The sequence below is a fragment of the Alligator mississippiensis genome, chromosome 7 (genome assembly GCF_030867095.1).
Source record: "Alligator mississippiensis isolate rAllMis1 chromosome 7, rAllMis1, whole genome shotgun sequence".
NCBI lineage: Eukaryota > Metazoa > Chordata > Crocodylia > Alligatoridae > Alligator > Alligator mississippiensis.
Genome location: NC_081830.1, coordinates 86,358,532 through 86,369,510, shown reverse-complemented (window position 1 = coordinate 86,369,510; position 10,979 = coordinate 86,358,532).

Genomic DNA, 10,979 nt, shown 5'->3' with positions numbered 1-10,979 from the left:
GATCAACCTGGCTGAATGTCGTATCAGACTTAACTGATTTAGGTCAATCCGGTTTACGAACTTCTGTCCCAGACCTGACTGTTTGCACTTAGCCCCGGTAGTGAGCGCATCTACATATAGCTGCTATGGGTAGCTGCCTGTCTAACTTCAGACCAACATGTTAACATATAGTTAACATACATATACATGTACATATATATATATATATATACATATACACACATATATATATATACATATACACACACACATATACACACACACATATACACATCTATATACATACATATATATGCAACCAACTATATGTTAATATGTTAACTACCCCTCAAGGATCAAATGCACCGTGGGGAGGGAATGCTCCTTGCCCTTTCTTTCCCCCTCCTCTTGACCGAACGGCCTGGGGAGAGAGGAGCGCTACACCTGCCTGCAAAACCTGGCTCTACCCCTGCCTTTAACTGCTCTGGGAAGAGATGACTTTATTGTCCAGGACCATCAACCTGCATCAAACAGGCACAAACACAGTAGGGCCATGGGCTGACACTGCAGGTGCTCCTCCTGCCGTTCAGCCTTGGCTCAGGACTGCAAGTGTTAGCGACTTTTTAATTTCCTGCACCCCTAGGCATCCTGGAAAATATCCCACAGATAACCCTGATTCAGCTCCTGACCTGGCAGACAGTCCTGGCTCTTCCACCATGCTCCATTGAGTGCAGTAAGTGCCACACACCCCCGATAAACCACCGTGCTAGCGCGGTGAGTCATTTTAATAACACCGAACATGCTTTCCCCCTGCAACTTCCCAGCAAGAGGAGGAAATGCCTGCTAGCGGATGAAAGACCTACAACAAATTTCCAATACAAAAGGGAGTTTTTGGAGTCAGATTAAAGCTCTCACCTGTTTAGATCGGGACTTCAAGCCAGTTGAAAAGAGGTGAGGGACCAGGAAACCAGTTGGTTTGGGGGATTGGGAAGAGGTCACGGGAGCCTTTGGACACTACATTTCCAGGTTCACAATTTAGTCCAGGTTAGGAGTAAATGGAAGTTAATACCATGGGGCCCATAAAATGTGACTACGGTCTTAGTTCAGTCTCCTGCTGTCACATGCCAGTCCATCATATAATTGTATTCACGACCTTATGAAGCTTCATAAATGGTCTCTTAAAACTATTAGTCCAATCCTTAGGCGCTTCCAAACCCTCAGTCCTCCTGCTGTTAGAAACCTTCTTTTATTTTGCAACCTAAATTTATTCATGGCTGGGTGATGCCACTGTTGTCTTCCAACTTAAATAACTCTTCTCTTCCTCCAGGACTGGAAACAACCAGCATCATCAACGGCAACTGAAAGAGAGAGGCCGAAGACCGACTGAGCCACGGAGACAGAGCCACCATCACACACTCAGAGCAGGGATAGGAGGATTTTACCACTGTCTCCAAAGACTGAAGAGACTTTGCAGATCTCCTGAGTTTTCTGACCCAAAAAGCCAGCCAAGCCAAACTAGTGCAGATGTTCCTCCCTTCTTGGCCTGCGTTTCCTTCCATCTAGCTCTAGTTTCCCAGCTATGTACCATGGCGATGTGACAATTAGGCTAAGGTTTCCAAAGTTGTCTGAAGGAGCTGGGTTGAATTGGGCAACTAGCATTTAAGGCTGCAGCCTTTTCAAAACCTCAGCTACAGAGTTATATACTGAAGTTTGCCACCTAAATGAAAAGCCAGGATAACATCCACAAAAGGGTCTGACTCAGTACTGGGGTTCCTGGATACCGCCGCAAACAGACCTGAACCAATAATGCCTAGGTTGGTTTGGTGGCTCCAAAAATATCAGGACAACACATTAGTTGTGTCCAATTGAATCCAAAATGTGTGTGTGTGTGGTAGGGGGAGGGTGGCAATAACATGGAAAACACTGAAAAATGTTATCTTAGGGTCTCCAGGAAGATTTCATTCCCCCTGAAATAAAATTTTATATACGTACCTATACATATATACACCTATACATATATATATACACATATATATCTATACATACATACATACATACAGATAGATAGATAGATAGATATACCTATACATACACACACACACACACACACATATATATACAAGCATATATACACACATGCATATATATGTATGTGTATATATGTATATATATACACATGTACACATATATGTATATATATGTGTGTGAGAATATCTATATCTATATATCTATATATATCTATCAATTTTTAACCCATTTTTAAAATTTCAGGTTGCCAGCACCAATTAAAATGCCCTTTGAAAATGAAAAGTCAGAAAGTTGACCTTGCAAAATGACAAACCGTGGCTAGGAGCACTAACACATGCCTCTTTTTTGGACTAAAACTATTCCCCAACCTTGCCCAGATTGACCAGATCTCCATTTTTGGCCACATTTGCTTTGCCAAGGGGGATTTTTTTTTTTTTCTTTTTTAAAGAAAGCCCTTCACTTGGCTCTTTCTGCAATACAGATAAGCAGTGATGACTTCTGGTTGTTACTGACCTTGGCCTGATGTTTAACTGCAAAGTGGAGACTAATGCTTCCAGATCCCATTGCTAATCCCCTGCACACCCAATACCTCACTTTGTTTGCTCGCTATTAAAAAACATGCTTTTTTTTCCTGCCCCCCTTTCAAACAAACCCGTTCTGCCTGTGGCCAAGTTGACATTGTTCATGTCCTTGAGCGTGTTAAAGAGCAATGGGGAATGCTCCTTTCTTGTTACAGGACTTGCCTTATCAGCCCAGAAAAGGTTTGGGTTGCAGGCGTGGCTCGGTGCCAGAGGTGACATGCCTGTCACCACAGACAGTACGTGGTGGTCACAGTATGGCATATATAGAGGCGGCAGACTTCTCGTTATCAGTGACTCCAGGAAATTGCTCTCTCACCTACTATTCCTCGCAGACAAGCAAACAACACTTAGCCATGGAAGACGGATCGTGAGAAATGTAATTACTTTTAAACAGAGCGATCAAGGACTACTATGCAATTTGCCCACTGAAAGGCCAGGCCAGATCCTCAGCTGGCATGCTTTAACTTCAGTGGCACGGTGACTTTAGGGTGCAGACAGGACGGAGATCTCAACTGGAAAAAGTTCTCCAATCCCAAGGGATATGAAGGTGCTTTGCAAGGGATGGACGGGTCAGGATGACGGTTCCTCAGGGGCTGGCGTATAGACACAGCTGTGTGCGTCGATGTGGCGTACAGATGACCAGACTGGCAAGGCTCCCTATGCAAGACTCAATAAGACATCGCCAGTCTGGGTCCATAAGACAGAAGAGCCCCACCTCTACATCTACATCTTCTCCTGGACAATTTAGAAGTGGCGAATGGAAGAGAGAGGAGAAAATGACGGAAAATGACCAAAAATACCTGTCATCATTCACATTTAGGTCTTGCTTTGAGGCTGAATTTTTGCTTAAATAGGGTGCCTGAATATTTTTTCCGGTCATGGCAACATAAAGATGTTCTCAGCCCTCCCACCCTGAATCTTGATTTCCTTTCATTTATCTCAGAACTCAAAGAAGTCATTTGCATTAGCACCCGAACTGTTCCAGCTATGTAGTTCAATATTTGCTACAAATGCCACCGCTCTCCCCTTTGTTGGTGAATCATTTGAAAAACATGCCTGGTTTTCCTTATATGTATGTGTTACTTCTAAGTACTTTCAAGTAGCAGCAGATATTTTTCAGGCAATGGATTAGTCACCGTTTGCCTTGACTAGCTATTTGCACTGTGCAATTCATCACCAGAGTCATGTAACGTGGCATTCTCCCTGCTGCCTTTTGATGAATGCAACTCTTAAAACAGGACAGCGGCAGCGGTAACGTCAAACTCCCGATGTGACTGTTCGAGTGAACCATCCTGCCAGAGACTGTGACAAGTTCAGGATTTGCAAATGTTTCTCAAGTACCCGCATTCAGATTTGCCTCTCTCCGCCTGCTTGCCTACATCTGTCGCTGATGTAGCCCTTGTTACGTGGCAGAGAAGTGTCTTGTCTTGCAGTCTGTGAAGGATCTAGCCTCAACACCCCAGCAGATAAGATACCATGCACCATGATCCCTGTTGCACGGGGAGGATGCAACAGTACCATGATCCCTGTTGCACGGGGAGGATGCAACAGTACCATGATCCCTGTTGCACGGGGAGGATGCAACAGTACCATGATCCCTGTTGCACGGGGAGGATGCAACAGTACCATGATCCCTGTTGCACGGGGAGGATGCAACAGTACCATGATCCCTGTTGCACGGGGAGGATGCAACAGTACCATGATCCCTGTTGCACGGGGAGGAAGGACATCACAGGCACAGAGCATTTGCCCAGTGCCATACACAGAAAGTTTGTATGAGGACACTGGCCAGGACCCCAAACATCAGCTTCCTCTTCCATCACAGTAAACCACATTTGAAATGATAAGCAAAGGAGATTGGGGATCTTCATGGGAGGCCTTGGGCATCCGTCTATGACAATCCCAGCCACGATGCACCTGGCTGCATTATCACGGTCCATTTTCTTTATGCAGAGCCTTCAAATGAGAACGTAATCCCAGATAGGCTGGGGAACCTCAGGACTGCATGGGACTTTCTAGCACAAGAGAAACAACAGAGGATCTGAGTCAAAGGCCATGGAAGCTGATAGGAGTCATTGCCCTTGGTGTGCTTTGCACTGCGGTGTTTGGGGACCCTGCAGAGCTAGCGGTCTTTGCAAGAGACCTGCTTTGTCCTGTGTGGGTCCAGCTGGCCAGGCAGAACAACCACGTCTTCTCAGCACCAAGCCCAGACGCTCAGCCCTGAAAAGCCCCATCCCCAATCCAAGCTCCATCTCTCCTTCCAAGCCAAAACATAAGAGCAGCACTATAAAGACATCATAACAGTCTTATAATCAACCCGAATTTCCCCGCAAGCTCCCTAAACTAACCAATAATGTTCTCTAGGGGCTACGTGCTGTCACTTGGGCATGCAGGACTCCCCTGAAACATGAGTATGACCCCCAGGAGGTGGTCTGGCCAACTTCTCTGCTCGATCCACATGGTGAGGCTCCATTTTCTCAACCCACCCGGACCATCTCTCTCACGGGCCAAACGGGACCACCCTGGATGTGATCCATGGAAGCCGCTGGCAGTCAGTTCCCGTGCTGTGTTTTGGCTCCGGTCCCGAAGGCAGAGCACTCCCAGTATATTACTGGGCTAGGCCGGGACGGCTTTTTCTCTGTTTTAAAGATAAAATCCCAGGCCAGAGTTTGCACAGCTGGAAGGTAAATGAAGTTGCTACACAGAAATCGCCCCCTGCCCCAATGAGCACTGGCAGCAGAGAGACAAAAGTTGCTAGAATTTGATCGCGCTCATTATTAAAACTTATCTTTAACCATCTCTCTCTCTATTGATTTCTAGCCAACTATTAACTAGCAATGACCTTAGTGACTTGAAAATAACTGGGAAGGCAGGTAAACAAAGGGGAACCCAGCAGCATATGAAGAACCAAGGTATTTACAGAGGCCCCCCCTTGCTCTTGCTTTTTGCCATAAAGTTGAGCTGAGTATTTTTCCATTCGACCGCCTAAGCCAACGGGCCAAGAAGTCAAGGGAATGCATCAGGTCCCAGCTTAGAGGAAGAAACAAGACGTTATACGCCACCACATCTAGGTCTGAGGCTGAAACAAGGCAGAGTCAAGTGACACATTTTGGGAGCTTAGCTGCACTGTCTATGAACCCGAGTCTCCTTTCAGTGGACGCACCCCATTATACCCAGACCGACTTTTTTCCAGCACCATAAACCAACATATTGCGTCTGGTGTCGCACAAGGTAGCTTTTCAAATGCAGTTTTGCAGCTGGAGGAGACGGATGCTAAAATCGGAAGCTAAGCATTCACTCATCTGAGGGTTGCCTTTCTCAAATGTAATGCAGGTGGAATAATAAGCCCATTTTACAGACTGGGAATGGAGGTATAGGGCTGGGCTGGGGCTTGCCACACAGGACGTGCATAGCACAGCAAAGGAGTTGGACCCAAAGGTCTTGACTAGCAGGCCCAGGTCCTTAAGAAGTGGCCCCTGCATAAATCCTGGGCTTCCAGCGACTGCGGGAAGATCTCTGGAGGAGGATCCCATGCAACTGCAGCACTCTTGTCTGCAAGCCAGGCCTGCAAAGGCAACAGAAAACACGAAACGACTGGGGAGAGAGGTGGAAGTTCCCCTAACACCTCTGAACCTTAAAGGCTTGGCTTCGAGATGAGATGAAAGACAATTCATCCCTCCACAGGTGATATTTTGCCCTATCCCAGAAGGACACAGACGTACCTTGGCACTGGAGGATGCCATTGTTATTTTATTTTTTTTCCCCAGGAAAAAAAAGATGAATTCATCCATTTACACTGGACAAATTACAAATGCTAGAAGCACCCGAGGAACACAAAGAGAGCAACTCTACTGCAAATAAATATATGGCGAGGGAAAAACGTATTGATTAGCCTTGTAAACGTGGTTGCCGAATCAATAGCAATTTCTGGAAATGCTTGATATTTATTTGGTTCAGCTTGTACAACTAGGATAATAATAAAAGTACTTAAGGAGCGTGTCTCCTGACACGGTCGCTCTGAGCCCCTTACAACCATTGAACAGAATCAGGTACAGAGGCTACACCAGCTGTGACTAATTCGCTACATGTTTGGAAAAACCCAAGTGGAAATCTCTGCCACGGCAACGCCACCAAAAAAATAAAATAAAATAACTGGCTCCCAAAGGCTTTTACTCAAGTGAGCTCCTGTTGACTTTGCTGGAGAATTTTGCTCGAGCCACCATGCAGGAACTGGTCTGATCAGCTGTAGGATTATCTTTTTTAAGGACACTATTCCTTACAGGAAAAGGACAAAGTTGTATTGGAGGGCTGGAGTCAATGCTGGAGCAATTATAACAGGGAGGATGTAACAGGGGTTGGATTCAGTGTGCTTGGGGGGCGTACAGCCGAGTCCAGGTCTGCTCACGTAGACCGACATCAACCATCTCCATCCTGTCTGGTGCAAAATCCTAATGAAAGGAGGATTCATGTTCCCACGATGGGCCCACTGAACCACAGCACAGCAAACAGGCCTATCGGGCACAACGGTGCCAATGCACCATAACCCTTGCCCTGAGCGTCTTCTGAGCTGCTGCATCACAAAGATCTTCTATTTCTCTCCATGTTTTTATTCTGCACCCATCCTCAGAGGGGCTGAACATAGGAGGCGATACCAGCTCCGCAGCCCGAGACCCGGTCAGTGCTCGGGTGGGGTTGCCAGTGCTGGCTGAAGCTATTCTGGGAGATGTTTTTTCCCTCCAACATGATGTCATGTCATTAATTGTGCTGTTCAACCCATTTGCAACATCAATCTCCTGGATTGCTTTCGATAGTCACCAGGAGATGGATGCCGATTCTGGTAGACTCCCAGCCAATACAGGGGGGTTGGCAACCTTATGCTTGGGAGAAGAGGAAGGTATCAGGACACAGATGAGATACAGGTGAAAATCCTCCACCTAGCCACAGCATGGCCACTTCCATCTCTCACCCTTCCCCGCTAATACGTGGACCCCAGCTCTTCGGAGCATCACCAGGGGGAGCAGAAGCCTATTCAAGCCCTATAGCCCAAGTTTCTCTCCTTCTCTTTCTCTACAGCAAGACAGCTTCCTTATGTGCTAACATGAGATCTTAGCACAGAGGAGGTTAAAAACCACCCACTGGTGCCCACTCAGAGCCAAAGATGCCCCGCTGAGGCTGTCCAGGGTGGCAATGTGCTCCATTAGTCTTGGGGCTCATGTAGGCTACACACATACATCTCTAATTTCTCTTAAAGGAGGTGGCCTGCGCTGCTGTGATTGCAATGAAGCCAGCAGCCTTTGCTCCCTTTCTTTGCTGCATCTGTGCGATTCCTTTAACCAGTCTGATTTAGGGGGCCTGGAACTGGACCAGCCAACCAGTTCCCCACCGACCCTTCGAGCAAGCCCTGCCTCCTTCCAAATCACCTAAAGCTGGGGGGCAGGAAAACCCCTCCTAACAAACCCTCACGCAGTAGGGCAGGATGTGCTGTGCACTGCTGCAATTGCTGCTAGCTTGACTTGCAGGGGCAATGAATGTGTAGAAATGCCTGCTGATGGGGGAAAGCAGCTTGGAAGGAACCACTACATGAATTCAGTCCAGTGGGTATTGCACTTGCATCCTCTCCGAGGTCTCAAGCAGGGCTGGATGCAGGCATGGGTGAACTGGGCGGCCGTTCGGGACCCAGACAGAGAGGGGCCCAAAAGTGGTAATTTTTACTATTATTGTTATTATCGTTATCATTGGCGAAGGGGACCCCGATACTAAAAGTTTGCCCAGGCCACCAGGAGTCTAGCGGTGCTGGTCTCAAGACACTGATGGTAAAGACAAGCACAGCAGGCCAGCAAAAGGGTGGCACCCACTTTCCCCCACTCTTTTATGGGGACTGACAGGAGATGGGGTTATTCTGGCTTGTCAGTCAAGATGGAGAGGGGAAATTGCTAAAGTTTGGGGGAACCCGTGTCCCTGGAGGGAGGAGGTTGCTAATACTCATCCCCACACGCTGTGCCTGTTCTGTGTGGCATTGAAGGGCTCAGTGTGCATTTATTAGCACCTCATGTGTTTACTCATGCAGCAGCACATCCCTCTGGTAGAGACCCCTTGCTACCTGTGCTACCAGCCCAGTGCCACCCCCCAATGCTGCTAGGAAGGAAGCACTGGCATGAGGCTGCTCACAGCTGCATTGGATCAAACGTGGTCACTTGACATGGAAAAACCTTCTGGTCTCAGCATCACCCAGCACCTTGTGCGTGGAGTTTACCTGTGACCTGAAGCAGCTTCCGCTTCTAACGTGGGCTGAAAGTGCCCCACTTTCATCCTACCCCGTGCAGCTGGAAGTGGGTCAATGCAAGCCCTGTGTCTGATGACCCAGCTGTAGCTCTGCCACAAGACTGATGGACCCCCCCCCCCCCATTATCAGTATATAAGAGATGTGCAGCAGGAACTGGGAGAACATCTATTCACCAGGGCACGCCAAAGGAAGACAAGGTCTAATGGTCACAAGCTGCTGCAAGACCATTTTAGACTGGACATAAGGAAAAACTTATTCATCGTCTGAGTCTCCAGAGTCTGGAATAGGCTCCAACCAAGAGTGGTGCAAGCACCTACTCTGGATACCTTTAACAAATGCTTGGATGCTGATCTTGCTGGGGTGATCTGACCCCCACTGACTCCCTGCCCCTTGGGGAGCCACTGATCTTGCGAGGCCCCGTCCAGCCCTAATGTCTATGAAGTATGAAGACCTCTGCAATCCTCCTTGATTTCTCACTGTTATCCCACTAGACCAGCCATAGATTCATAGATGTCAGGGGCAGAAAGGGCCTCAGTAGACCATCGAGTCCGACCCCTGCCCTGGGCAGGAAGAAGCGCAGGGGTCAGACGACCCCAACTAGGTGCTTGCCCAGTCGTTTTCCACCCCTGGTCCACAGACTATCTAAGAGGTCGGCGAAAGATGACTAGGATCCATCAAGTGTGCAAATACTCACACTTACAATTCAAAGCAGTCTGTACCTCCTTTACAAATTTTTCAGCGGTCTGCAAATGAAAAAAAGTTCAAAAACCAGTGCACTAAGTGCAGCCATTATGCTTCTGGTGGGCGTGCGATGTAAGCTAAGGGCACGCGTGGCTGGGACACAGAGATTTCCCTATTGCACTGAATCACTTCTACTCTTCTGTGCCTCGGTTTCCCCTGCAGCCTGCTGGAGACAGTGCTTCCCTCCCGGGGGTCTGCGTGCCTAGCGAATGTTTGCTGGACACTTTGAAGTCCAAGATGAAGAGCTGCTGTATACATTTGCATGCTACCAAAGTCATCGAAATAATTTGGGGATGGGAAGAGGAAGGGATTCAAGCTAAGGAATAGCCTCGCGGTATTTAGTCCCAGGTTTGCCTCCCTCCCATGGAAACCTGGCATTGCTCCACTCCTTTCTTGTTGTAAATAATTGACATGAGAAACGCTGACTCATAAGTCTGGGGTTACAGGAAAGGAAACTTTGTTTCTTGGTTAAGAAACAAATCCCACAGCACCAGCAGCTTCCTCTCTGCTTGCAGACAAATCTTTTGCCACGTTGTGAGCCTCGCTGGTACTCGGGCCTTTGCAGGCGACGGGCTCGCGGGCAGGTGGAGGACACGTTTTCTTCGGTGGTTTCATTTTGTCTGTCACTCCGCACCGGGGGAACCCAAATGCTACATCTATGACAGCTTAGCAATCACACCTATTTGAATAAAGCGGAGCTGAGCGCAGCTATCCTGCCGGCAACCCCAGGTGCGTCTCTGCAAAACCGGCAGCTGCTAGCCCGCAGCGCATCCCCGTCAGCCGAATCGCCTTTTCCGTGCGGCCCAGCTTGCAAGGGAGCATGGCATGCGGAGATGTGACGTGTCCACAAGCCACAACTCATTGGGTATTAAAGGCAAGGAGAACAAGAGTTTGCAGCGTCTTTGCAGAGCAATAGTTTAGCCAGCATCATGTGCGGGCCTCATAGAGAAGAGGAAGGCTGGAAAGGACCTCAAAAGACCCGCGAGTCCAAGCAAGGAGCAAACCTGCAACTTTAGCATTATTAACCTTATGCTTTATCCAACTGACCTAAAAACTGTTTTTACATTACTATACTACCAGGGGCCCTGCTTGAAATCAGGACTTCCTTATGCTTCGTGCTGAACAGATGCAAGCCGAAAGTGCCTTATGCTGTGAAGAGACAGCACAGACGCACAAAAAGATACCCCCATTTCACAGGTTGGGAATTGAAGCCCAGCTCCTCAAAGATACTGAGGCCCCCAGCTCCTACCAGCTGCCATGGACACCTGGGACTTTTGTGGGCCAAACTTTGAGGATTTGGGTTTGCAGGAATTGCCCCAAATCAGACAGGAAGCAGGTGGCTCAGTGAGGTGTAGAGCCAGGTGTTT